Genomic DNA, 13,781 nt, shown 5'->3' with positions numbered 1-13,781 from the left:
TGTATCTCATGCCACAGATGGTCTTGCCTGGGTCAGTAAAGCCAAGAGATTCTGGGGTTCACTGTTCTCAGCTACGAAGCAGAGCGAGTTAAGAGCCCTGGAAGAACTCTGCACCTGATAAGTTTGGATCTCATTCTACAGTCATCTGTGAGGGCTCCCCTAGACACTGTTTACAGTCTAAGAGTCAATAGAACAGCGGCCGCAAAAAAACAAACCCTTCAGTAAATATTTGCCATGGATGTTGCAAGGCTGGAAAAGGGGGCTGTGATTTCCATGAGTGTGGCAGACCAGCACAACTTCAAATACAAGATCCCCAGCATCCACTTTCACTTCCCAGGACAAAGAAATTGGGAATGGGAATGGGGACCGTCGTAAAAAAGTAATGCAGCTCATCATTAAGAAAAAGATCTGTGTTCTTCATCCTCCACACGGGACACAATTAGCGGGGCGGTAGTTCTGTGGCTCAGGATCTGTGCCTGTGACTGGGAGGTTGCCGGTTTGTATCCCACGGCTGGCAGAGGAATCCTACTCCGTTGGGCCCCTGAGCGAGGCCCTTCACCCAGACTGCTCCAGGGGCGCCGTATAAATGATGACCCTGTGCTCTGACCCCCAGCTTCTCTCCCTGTCTGTGTGTCTCATGGAGAGCAAGTTGGGGTGTGCAAAAAGACAAATTCCTAATACAAGAAATTGTATATGGCCAATAAAGTGATCATATCTAGCCAAACTTGTCTCATTGCTCAAGCATGTCGGTGAGTTTTTCCCTCTTCTTACATGGGGCCAGTTATCCGATGGCCTGACTTGTCTCAAACACACTATTCCCTTACTTCTTACTTCTCTTGAGGCCCACATTACAGACTCCTTCAAGAAGCCATTCATTAAATTATAGATTCACTTACTGTAGCTAATAAACTGCCAACCAGGTGAGACAGGATGAATGACCTTCTCTTGTTTACAACCTTTCCTATGTCTTTATGTCTAAAGTTTAACCAATTTCCTCAAGAAGGCAAATTGCCAGGTTTAATTTTTTTGCCCTATTTCTTATTCTTCGTTTCATGCCCACCCACTGTATTTCTGTTGGTCAGAATTCAAAGGAACAATTCCTCCAGTGAGCAAGGAAGGGCTGACCAGCTCTGCAGGTGTTTGCGAGACAAATCCTGAGCACCAGTCTTTGGAACAACGCAATGATGATGAAGATGAGAATACACGGAGCTAATGGCAGCTTTAACAAGCTGAATCATGTGGGTTGAAAAAAAATAAATGAAGCATCTTAGTTCAGAGGTTTCCTGATGATGAAAATATTGAAAGAACATGAAGGAATGAGAAACAAACTAGGAATCGCAGAACTGAACAACCAAACCGCATGGGGAACACAATTGCTATGACATGCTTCATGCATCGCTCATTATAACCATCAGTGTTATTAGTAATGCTGTGGGCTACTTTGAATTCCTTTATGATTCCTATAATGAGCCCAAGAAAATTACCCAACTAACAGCTTAATTCAATTTAACATGGTCAGTGTAGATGGATTGCCTTGTAACACAGCATGCTTGCCTTAAAGGCATATTTTATTTCATCCCTTTAGATTATTCATTTACATCCTCGAGTGTGCTCAGAATGATTCACCACAATTAGTGGCCTTCAATTATTTGTTTAGCCAACATTCTTTCTAAACTTCCCTCTCCAGGCAAAGGAAAACTGAAGGAATGGGGAGCCTATTTTATGCCACGTTTCAGGGTAGTGCAGCTTACCAGCTAAAAGAGTCCTGTGAGACATTGAACAATTACGTTCAAAAAGGTATGTGAAACAAATACGAGTAAAAATCTGAGGACATTGATGGATCCATAGAAATTGAAAGAAAATTGATTATTTGACTTCATCTGAATAATCTTGATATTCAGGAACGTGTAAAGGTTTCTGAAAAGAGAAGAAAAGAAACACAACGTTTCTGCTGTAGAGCCTGTAGAGCCTTCTTCGGGTGTGTCTCTTGATATTCAGTTTCTCGCTGTAATGTGTCATCATCTCTATTTAGACGTTGCTTGGAAGGCTAAATAACCTTGACTTAAGTAAGACAGTTGTGTGTAATAGCAACTGAAGGATGAGTTGTTTTTTTGTTGTGTACTGGAGAGCAACATCAAATTCCATAATCAGGAGTCATCCTGCTTGAAAACATGCCCAAGGATTTCCCAGTGAGTAATCACAATAAATACATGGATAAAAGTAACCTGTTCCAAAAACAAACACGCTGACAGGGAGACGACAGGAGGGACCATGTGAATTCTTGCAGCCCAGCAATAACTGGTGCCCACTGGCACAGAGAACTGGAAGATCAGCTTTCCTTCTTCATTTACTGTTGGCACTAATTTTACATTTATAAAAAAAACAAAGAATGTGCATCACTGAATTATTCTGGTCCTGTTCTGGCCCACTATTCACAATGCCATTATAAATCAATGCCCCGGCTGCCAGTGAGAATGCACTGAGCATTGTGCAGCATTGCAAAACAACTGTGATTTAACATCACCAGCATAGCCTGCAACTACTACATACCTGGCAGTTGAGGTAAAGTAATATCCTTTACAGGGACATCCCTCTGCCACATTGACCTTTGAGAAGTCCTTTCAGGAGCTATGTTGATCATATTTCGCAGAGCTAACCAACACAGACCATAATATCCATGCATTTTCTAACTGTCTTATCCAATCCAGGGTCACTGGGGAACTGGAGCCATACCCAAAAAGCAATGGGCACAAGTCAGGAGACACCCTGGATGGGACACCAGTCCATTGCAGGGTATACACACAGGCACAAACACGCACACACTCACACCAGGGCCAATTTTCCTATGAGCCAATTAAGTTACCAGTGAGTTTTTGGATTGTGGCAGGAAATTGGAGCACCTGGAGGACACCCACGCAAACATGGGGAGAACATGCAAACTCCCCACAGACAGAGCCCCAGGAACCGAACCCAGAACCTTAGAACTGTGAGGCAGCAATGCTATCCACTTTGCCACTATGCCCTCCTCCAGCAAAGCCATCCCAGTGAAACGCTCATCCTGAGATTCCAGGATTAAACTACAATCCCACACAGGATGGCTGATGTCATCTGAACATTATGTAAACACACCATGCAGACTACTGTCTGTTGATTTTCTGTCCCTAACAGTTTACCATTAACCCAGCAGCATGTCTTTGGACTGTGGGAGGAAGCCGGAGCACCCAGAGGAAACCTAGTACAAACGGGGGGAGAACATGCAGACTCCACACAGGTCTGGAATTGAACCCAGCGCCCCAGCACTGCAAGTTGCAGTATTAACTGTGCTACTTCACAGATCAGAACAGAATACACAAAATAGCACTGGCACTAACTAAGGGTGAATGTAACAGGAAAATTATGCAGCATGGAGCAAACATCTCCATGAGTATGTTGCATGACTGAGAAAAGTGTTATAAGTGGAAGAAATAATAATATTAATACTAATAATCATCATCATCATAATAATAGTAATACATATTTATACAATTATGTACTATTATATTTTATACAATTTGCTACTCCTTGAAACTTAAATTACTACTAAAGTGTATTTCATTCCAGTAAAGGAATTTGTTTTATCCATCTTTTCAGGGCAGAAAGCAGTGGAGGCAGGTTGCCAAATGGAATGTGAGATAGTCAGCCGGGAATAAAACAGATTTGACCACTTTCTCCGCCCCAGGGTAAGAGAACACTTGCTGCTAACTGGAAACGAGACAAAAGAAGACGTGTTATTGGTGCACGTGAGCCATGGTAGTGGGGTTTGAAACTATGAGTCAGTGCCTGTACATGCTTGCACAAAGTGTGTCCCAGCATACTTGGATGAGCTGTCTCCTAGTCTGACTGTAACTGCTGATGTCTTCCGAATCCTGTTGTTCCTCCAGACCGGGAGACCAGTGGCAGGAGCCAGAGTTAAAGTGCTTAACCTCTATCGGAAGAGCTGAACAAAAACAAGGCAGAAGACAAAAGAGGGAGAAGCAAAATATTATGTTATAATATGTTACAGTATGTTATTTAATAATAATAATAATAAACTTTGTTTTATATAGCACCTTTAAAGGTGGCTTCTCAAAGTGCTTTACAGAATGACAACAACAATAAATAAAAACAATACACAAGATAAAACACAATTACAATATATAGCGGAGACCGTGGATGGTGGTACTAAGAATTGTAGGAGCAGAGGGGTGAGGAATGGAACCAGTTAAGAAAAGGCTGTTCTAAAGCAGGTTTTGAGTCTGGATTTGAAGGAGTTTAGAGAAGGTGACTCTCTCACATCCTTGGGCAGAGAGTTCCAGAGCTTGGGGGCATAACAGGAGAAGGCCCTGTCACCCATAGAGTGTAGATGGACTTTGGGGACAGTTAGGAGACCAGAATTTGAAAATTGCGAGGTGGGGAGGAAGGTGATAATAGTTCAGACAGGTACTGAGGTGCCAAGCCATGCAGAGCCTTGTAGGTGAGCATGAGGATTTTGCATGAAGTCCACACGGAATTTGACAGGAAGCCAGTGCAAGGATTCCAGGATAGGAGTAATGTGATCACTTGCACTAGACCTGGTCAGGACTCTGGCTGCCGAATTTTGGACATACTGCAGTTTGTTCAATGTAGATTTAGAAACCCCAGCGAGTAGAGCATTACAGTAGTCAATTCAGGAGAACACAAATGTGTTGATCAGCTTTTCAGCCACAGTAAGTGATAACATAGGGCGAAGTCTAGCGATATTTCTGAGGTGAAAACAGCATGTTTTGACAATATGCTGCACATGTCAAAATACTTTAGCTTCTGTAGGGCAGGGCAGCACAAAAATGTGATTAAAAAAAGCAGGAGTAGAGATGATTAAGCCTTGTTTACGTCTCCCAGAGCCCTTCAGTGCTGTCTCTGGCTGCCATCAGCTTCTCTCCGGTTAATTCCCCCACACATCTCCAACTCCTCCCGAAGGTCTGCGTGTGTTATTCTGAACAAAACAAAAAAGCACATCTGAGGTAACTGAAGGTCGAACACGACCCCTCTAGTCCTGAAGTACATAGCTGCAGGTCAGACTGGACACTGTGCCCTGAATCTGAGACATGTTCTGACTGGGTGGGGTGTAGCCTAGTGTTTAAAGAATAACTGGTTTTCATCAAGCAAAAAACATGTCGCTCCACGTCTCTCCCACACCTCTCCCAGACTACTAGAATAGTGCACTAAAGCCTTTTATTTGGTGCAAGCCAGATCCAGTTTGCAATAAAAATAATAATCATATCGTGCATTTATATATCGCTTTTCATCACTGATGATCTCCAGACCCTTCACATATACAAAAAGACCACTTCATCCTCCGCTGAAGAACAGCAGCACCTGTTTGACACACACTGTCAGTGCCATAGGAACAGTTTCTCACTCCTCCTGAATTGCTGTGTGGAGAAGTGCTGTAAACAGCAATTTGGGGAGAGTGAGAAAGTGCTTCACTGGCTGCGTTAAAGGGGATTTCTATGAAGGACAGATTTTACAAACAATTAAAGTCTGAAATGTAACCAGGATTTAATACCTCCACTCTTACAAGCAGTGCTGATAATTCCTGTAAGAACCTAAAAAACGTTACAAACAAGAGGAAGCCATCAAGCCTGTTTGATAATGAGTAGTTAATCGTGCCAAGGATCTCATCCAGTTGTTTCCTGAAATAATCCAGGGTATTGGCTTCAACATCATGACTGAGTAGCTTGTAACTTATTCCTGCAACCATTTGGGTATTGAAAGTGAAAACAAGACAAGAAACGCTTATTTATGTTTAAACTGGTTATGTTTTCACATGGACACATCTCATAAAATGCTGACAAAATGCTCAGGCTACAAGTTGATAACGCTGCTGCTGGTCTCGGACTCCAGAAGACCTCTACAAGAGACCAGTAGAATGGGGATGGGCTGGGTTACTGATTCTAACAAATCTGTATTATGAAATCAAGGTTAAATACTAATATCAAGTTGTTATAGATGCTAAGTATGCTGTGAAAAAAACAGTGAACTGTAGTTAAACACTGAGAATCAACAGTTAAAGTGTGACTAAACACACTAAGACTGGTGCTGCTCTTTCAGATGAGGACAAGAGTCTGCCTGTGCATTATATATCAGGATTGCATTCTTTTTTTGATAATGAGCAGCAAGTAAACCGACAGCATGTGAACAGAATGAACTAGCCCAGCGCTACAGGCAATCTGATGCTCAAAGCTGTCATGCCACACAGGGAAGTTATTCTCTGGAAACATGCATGTTGGCTAGTGACAGGCCTATTCATTTTTAAAAAGCAGAGAAAAAAAAAGCTCTTCCCTTAAACTTTCCATCCTCACTGTATTCAATTTAAGGAGAAAGTAAATATTTAAACCACAGCTACAGATTCCAATACTTGCACAGGGTAGACAGAAGTACATCAGAAAGCAGTTCGTTTACCAGAGAACAGTTTTAGCTGTACAGTCATTGTTCTGCAAATTCACTTCGAAAAGGCTGCCAGAGGTTTCTTGTTTCTAGTCAACAGAACCCCACTGTCAAATATCAGGTTTGAACTTTGCGGCTGCTGGATAAGTTGAGGTTTGGGGTTTGACAGGGGCCCAAGCTACAATGTAAGACCAATTTATTCGTCATGGCGTAATTGGACAAGGCTACAACAGGCCCTGGTAAAGACACAGAGTGTCCTCCACGCACAACCCTGGGATTATGTGTTCTTCAACGGAACTACAGGCCCTGCAAATGTAATGCTGTGTTTTAGTAAACAAAAATGCTGAGTGCTGGTTGCTCTCCAATACAACATAGATTTTGAATGCGGATTCAGTTACTGATTGAGAACATCATGTTTTCTCTGAGCAGCACGGATGGACTCACCAATGTCTCCCTTAAACATGTGGCAAAACACACAGCTGCTGTAATGTTAAGCTTCTCCCCTTTCCTGGCTTTGCTTCCTTCATGTGTTAACACTTTCCCTCCTAGTGAGATGAGATCAGGACAGATTTACAGACAGCACCAGCCTCTCCACATGGCTTCCTTCAAGGTGTTTGCACTATAACTGAGGGCTGAGGAGACACTGAGGACTGAGGAAACACTGAAGACCAAGGAGACACTGAAGACCGAGGGGACACTGAGGACTGAAGAGACACTGAAGACTGAAGAGACACTGAAGACCAAGGAGACACTGAGGACTGAAGAGACTCTGAAGGCCGAGGAGACACTGAGGACTGAGGAGACACTGAGGACTGAGGAGACACTGAAGACTGGGGAGACACTGAAGACTGGGGAGACAGTGAGAGACCCTGAGAGACACTGAGGACTGAGGAGACTGAGAAGGCTTCTTTCTGACCTGTCTGCTCTGGAAAAAACAGAATTGCTAGTGCAGGGAAAATGTGTGTGAACAGTGTGTTCACGAGTACCTGTATTTATTATATAACAGGGAAAGCCATAACACAGAGAAAGACTATCCAGCCAAGGACTTTCTTTAGCATTCCTGTGACACATCCACACATCATGGCTGACATTCTTTATAACCACAGATAACTGTCTGGAAGGATAAGGCAAAAAGTTATAAATAATTTGACTGAACTTTAAAGCACATCCTAGTACTTTCCAGTTATTAAAACCTTTCCAGTCTGTAAATTAAAAATGAAGTTCAGTTAATGGCATCAACCTGCTTTATCAGAAACAAAGTACTGTAGGCTGTTGAGAGGGCTGTTCCTACAGTACCAGTGGGTAAAATGGGTTAAAGAAAGGCTGGCAAATGGGCAGCTATTTATAGAACTACATTTAAAATATTCACAAAGAAGAGTGTAAGCACAAGAACACAGGGAGCATTTTACAGACTAGTGGCACACAGTCAGAGTCATTCAGAACCAGCACGAGTAACCCTAGCTTGACCTTTGGATGCCGAAACATTGTAATGAACCAAACTGAATCAAACCTTTGCACCACAACAGGCTTTTAGAAATGTACAGTAGTGAATATTTAAAAGATCCCTCACACATTTGTTTTTTAAAGAACAGCATTTTAAAATATCTTTAAAAGATGGCAAAGTTTGAAGGCCAGGGGCAGAGCCTCAACTTCTCGGAACATGTGAAAACAGCCATTTAATCCTCTATTCACTGTTGCATCTGTTTGCAAGAAAATGGCGACAACTTTGCACTGATCAGAGTCTGATTTATCCATCATGACTTGCACAGATGGAGGGCCGTTGTATCATGTGTTTTAGAATGAGTGACATACCGTTGCATCACAAATTAACTCCAAGAGCCAGGTGATGTAGCGCATGGAAGACTTCAAAGGCAATGTTCTGCTCTTCCTTAATGTACTGTAAGTCATTTCTCACAATTCACATGCTCTTGCATAAGCCTTGACCATGGGTGCAGAGCAGTTCAATTATACAGTAAGTCTATGTTGTAATGTATGCAGAATAGTGAAGCAATATCTATTCTCAGCTCATGGAAGAGAGTAAGTGAAAAACCCAGGAAAGTGAAGGGTTTGATGTAATTTACAGGAATCGGCACTAGTTTCCAGTGCAGTATTGACCCAGGAGTTTTGATGGGACTTGCCATTGATAGCACTTGTACACAGCACCATTCAGAAGCTTATGAGAAGGAAGCCGGGAAACACTAGCAATTCAGACTGGATGCCTGGCCTTCCAGGAAGAGGCATGAGCAGAGGAAGGGCGTGTGATCAATTGGTGAGTGATGAGGTATTTTCTGAATAAGCTGGCCCAGTGGAATACCACCATTCAGATATCTTGCTGTCCACTCCTGGAGAGAGTCAGCTCTGGAAAGTCCCTCTCAGCCACAGGAACGGCAGATACACCCCTGGACTGATGTCAGGCTGCCCTGAGGATGGAAATAAGTGCACCCACATGTTGAGAAAGAAGCAGACTTCACCCCCCTTCCAGATCTCCAGCACCTGCTGCTAGCACTGCAACATGGCTTCCAGAAAACGACTTACAGGAACTCTCTGCCCCCTTTACAAAAACACAAAAAGCGATACAGCTTGCTTGACTTACAAGGAACCTGGCTATTTCATTTGTAAACATCACAGACAAATGTAGTGGGATGCTGGTACTTCACTCTCGTCCGGAAACATGAATCACAAGCATTCTGTTTCCAGCTTCTTCATTGCTCACTGTTCTGTCTGCTCAGCTCAAAGACGGATGTCGGAAAAAAATAGGTGCACCATATATCTGGTGCAACAAAAACTGCAGTCATTAAATGAAAATAATCCTATCTTATTAATATATATAATAAATCCATGCATTCATTCATTTTTTAACTGCTTCTTCCAATTCAGAGCTGTGGGGGAGCCGTAGCCTATCCCAGCAAGCAATAGGTGCAGGGCAGGATACACCCTGGATGGGACGCCAGTCCATCACAGGGCAGGCAGACACAAGCACAGGCACAGACTCATGCCCTCACACCAGGTCCTGTTTTCCCAGAAAACAATTAACCCACCAGCTTGTTTTTGGACTGAGGGAGAAAACCGCAGCCCCCAGAGGAAACCCCTGGAAACACGGAGAGGACATCTAAAATCCAAGCAGACAGCACCGCAGTTCTGGAATTAAACCCAGGGCCCCAGCGCAGACAAGGCAGCAATGCTAGAACCTGCACCACTGTGCCACCCAATTATTATAAATGATTCTGTTATATGAAAATAACTTAAAGAGGGTGACACTAATCCTGGGTGAGGCACTACTGCTATGCCCTTGGGCAAGGTACATTATTCAGATTGCTCCAGTAAAATCCTCAACTGTATAAATACAAGAATACAAGAGGGAGTCTCTTTGGATAAAAGCATCAGACCAGATGAATTAATCATCGGACAGCCCTGCAATTTTCCTGGCAGGAGTTCTTCCATCAGATAACGTTGATGGTAAAGCTACCCACAGCATTAAAAATAGAATCCTTCTATTTTATGACTACATCATCCAATGCAGGGTCACGGGGGAGATAAAGTCTACCCCAACAAGCACTGGGTGCAAGGCGGGATACATCATGGACAGGACATTAGTCATGAGCTAATTGGATCTCATCCTGGCATTACTTGAAGAAAGCAGGGTACTGGCTGCAATAATATGGCTGTTCCACACTCCCACAACTCTTTGGGTAAAGGTGAGCCTGCTGTTTTCTGTCTTCAACCAGCAGGAAAAAAACGAGATAACAGAATCCAATTCTGTACGTGCATACTTGCCTTGAAACAAACCCCACAGAATCAGTGACCAGGTTGGAATAGAAGCAATCCACTTCTCCCCTTTTTTATTAGGGGTGGGGGAAGGTGGAGCGGCCCCTAGATTTGACTTGATGAAAATGATGCGTAGTTTTTTTTCCCCTGCGACCAGCCATGACGGCTTTCCAGAACAAAGGTGAGCCTCATCTCGGTGGGCTATCATACAGGACACTTCCAAAATAAAAAGAAAACAGCCCCGTGTTTTGTTTGTGTAGGATGATGGCGAAAATAAGTAGGACGCTTTTTGGCATGAACCCGTGGCAGGACTATCGATTGGCTGTTAAACACACAGGTCGCACAAAAGTTAAAGCGGTCCTTTCCATATTGAAGAGATAGGACCTTAAATACAGACCAAAGGTCTCCCGATCCTACAGGGAAAAAACGATACAGTGTAAAATCCACCTGCTGTCTGTGGCCAGGAATTGCAGCTGGTCATGTATAAAGGGCGCTGGGTTTGCTTGATATTCCTGTTAAAAAACTACCTACTTGGTGAAACGTTCTGCTCTGCACGTATCCGGAGAAGAGCATGTCGGTGTGGTCGCGGTCAAGTTCCTGCTGTGCTGTTAGCAAGGAAAATAGCTGCAGGGGGAAACACAAGTGTGCTGTGTGGTCAGACTGGTATGTTCCCATTCACAGGATCAAAAAGTGGGCTCCTTTCCCAGTTTCCTTACCGGATCTTTGGCACTGGAGGAAAACATAAGTGAACTGTAAAGTATATTTTCCTGTGCGTATCTGTCAATGGGTGTGTGTCAGACCAGTTGCTCTCCAAAAGCAGCAAACACATGGAACTTTTCCCTTTCATCCTGAATTTCATTGACCTGGGGCACTTTAGACCTTACAGGTCACCACTGTGGTCATGCTGGGGTATCAGAAGGTACAAAAACCATACAAATGAATCTAGAACTTTTCATGACCTAACGTGGATGACAGAAACATGGTATTTCCACTAAAGCAGCTGGGTCAGCTTTCCTTACTTTAACCACAGCTGCGTTACATAAGAACAGGCCTGCGGTCAAATTTCCCCTCACACCTCCACAGAAAGACTCCTGCAGTGCAAGAGTGTTACAGAAAACAAAATTCAATACCCTAGCTAAGGGAAGAGCTCTTGGTTTTTAATATTTAAACCTTTCAATATTTCATAGGCGCTTTCTTTACACATTTTCCTGCTGCATTAAGCTACCACCTGCCAGACTTCAAAGTAACGGAAATTATTTATAAAGGGTCCTCTAAATATTTAGAGAAGTTGGTTTATAAAACAGATCGGAATGTTTCCATCTTGTTTTGTGACCTCATTTGTTTCCCCTTTTACAAAAAGGGAAGGTAAAGTTGACATGATGGTACATAACTAGCCTCCCACCAATTTCCTGACTGCTTCATCTAATTCAGGGTTGCGGGACAGCAATTGTACCAGAAGTCAGTTAACCTACCAGATGTCTTTGGACTGTGGGAAGAAATCAGGGCATCTGAAGGAAACTCATGTGAACACGAAGAGAACATACCTCACCAGGATCATCAAATGACTTGAAGTGATCCTGGTTCCCTGTTGCATTCAGGAGAGATTAGCTGCAGCTGGCTACAGTGACAGCGACCTCAGAGTGTGCACCTGGGTCACCGTTCTGCCAGTGGAATTTGAACTGAGCAAACTTGAAACTTTTTTCCCTCTTGTTTGAACAGTGTCAGTGAGGTGGAAGTGCTGATAACAGGAGGCCATCTGAGCGCATGTACACTACATTTCACCTTTGCCAAGCTGTAGAGGTTACTAAAGTTGAACAGCATAGCCACACTGCAGACAATACAGGCGAGCTTTGAAAATACTTTGAAACATTGGTGAATATTCCAGACACATTTCAATGAAATTTCTATGCAAGGCCTTTCATTAGTATGTGAGAAGGGATAGGGCTAGACTGATTTAGCTGTTAGTAGCTGATATATTCCAACATCTCATCCATTTGATTCAGGTGCCAGAGTAAGCCCACCAAACTTTTGCCTGCAAAACTGTTACGGTCACCATCCTCTCCTCCAGAGGGTGCTCCAACCTTCTCATGTTAGTCCTAGTGTGCCTTGTTTTAGCTTCTCTATTTAAGTTGACTCCTTCCTGCCTTTGGGGCTCAGCTCTGGAACACGGTAGCCCGATGGCCAGCCTACCACCAGGCTTTGGGAGGAGGCCTGAGGACCCACTGGGCCCGGGGCTTGGAAGAGAGCTCCGTATTTCCGGGACTCATCTTGTCTGTGTTCCTGTCTGTCTGCGCCTCCTGATGGATCTCCCGGCAATGGACTTATGGACTGCTTCCTGACTTCCCCTTGAACTTCCTTGGATATGTTTGCCTTCGGATTTTCCCCGCACTCCTGCACGAACTACCCTGCTCCACTGTGAGCACCAATAAACCCTGTGTGTCTCCCCTGGATCCTGTCTGTGGTTCTCTTTCCCGAATTGCCGCCTCGCATAGGGTCTAAACACCACCCTCCACGGGAGAACAACCTGGCTTCCGTGACAAAAACGTGGTTCAACCAAAGAAGGACTCTTTGAATTAATATGGGCTTCCTCGTGTCTGCACATTTCTGAATTGGAGGTTCTACCATGCAGTGAATATTGTCAAGTCTCCAGTTAATAAGTGATTAGTAGAAACTGTCTCAATCTTACCTGGAAAATATATAATTTGGCTAGTTTCCAGCAGGCTAACCAAAAGTCACCACTCTTACTGTGACATCTAATCAAATGGTTCTTCAAGGCTTGCTGTTTATCTATTTGCTGTTTGCCTGTCACAAATAGCCATGTCAATTTGCAAAGAGATTAAAAGAATCCAAAAGCAGGTGTTGCTTAGACCAGACAGAGCCGTAATTAACCAATTCCTCCCTACTCTCGCTGGAGCTCAGCCAGCTGTGACCCTCTGGAGGAATTTCAGTCACAGTTGGCTAGTGATGGGACCTGTGCTCGAAACCTGTCATCATAGACCTCAAGTACTTTTCTTGACAACAAGCCAGCCAAAGACTAAATTAAAGTACATATCTTTATGAGAGGCAATTCAAGGAAATGGAAAACCTGATCTCAGTCTGGTCTTACCTCTTGCGGAGGTGTCACCTGTCAGCTACCTGCATTTGCAAGTACAAGACCTGCACGTTGCAGGCCAGTAATTAAATCAAGTGAATAAAATGTGTTTGTCACTGTCTGCTGCACATTGCGAACTTGGTATGCCGGGCAAATACAAACAATTCTTGAACTCAAAACTCGTGGCAAGTCCTGACCGTAAAAGTTCACTGAGCAAGAAAGAAGATACATAACCATCTGCAAACATAAATTATTCATTGACTCTGCTCTCACTCAAGTCTGCTGCTTGCTTTGTTACAGAACTGGTGTCAAGTTAACAGGAATTCCACTGCATGAATTTTACAGTATATTAGTTTCTCAACATCTATCTACAGCTATATAGGGAGGCATGTATGCACAGATTTGAGCATTGCTGCCTTACAGTGTGCGTTTGTGTCAGGATGCCAGTCTATCAGAGACATACAGTCTAGGGTGTACCCTG

At 43.5% G+C, this 13,781-nt stretch overlaps 1 long non-coding RNA gene across 1 annotated transcript in view; it reads right to left on the bottom strand.

Moving 5' to 3' along the window:
* Positions 1–3,461: 3,461 nt before the first annotated feature.
* Positions 3,462–13,781, bottom strand: part of LOC107079692 (uncharacterized) — a 26,229-nt gene continuing 15,909 nt past the window's right edge. The window contains exons 2-3 of the long non-coding RNA XR_001480627.2: positions 4,888–4,990; positions 3,462–3,976 (exon numbers count right to left, since the gene is read on the bottom strand). This is a non-coding gene — a long non-coding RNA (uncharacterized lncRNA). The remainder of the gene's footprint in view (positions 3,977–4,887; positions 4,991–13,781) is intronic.

The sequence above is a fragment of the Lepisosteus oculatus genome, chromosome 29, assembly GCF_040954835.1.
Source record: "Lepisosteus oculatus isolate fLepOcu1 chromosome 29, fLepOcu1.hap2, whole genome shotgun sequence".
NCBI classification, from domain to species: Eukaryota; Metazoa; Chordata; class Actinopteri; order Semionotiformes; family Lepisosteidae; genus Lepisosteus; species Lepisosteus oculatus.
Note: the sequence above shows the minus strand (reverse complement) of the source record. Positions and strands in the feature narration are given on the sequence as shown.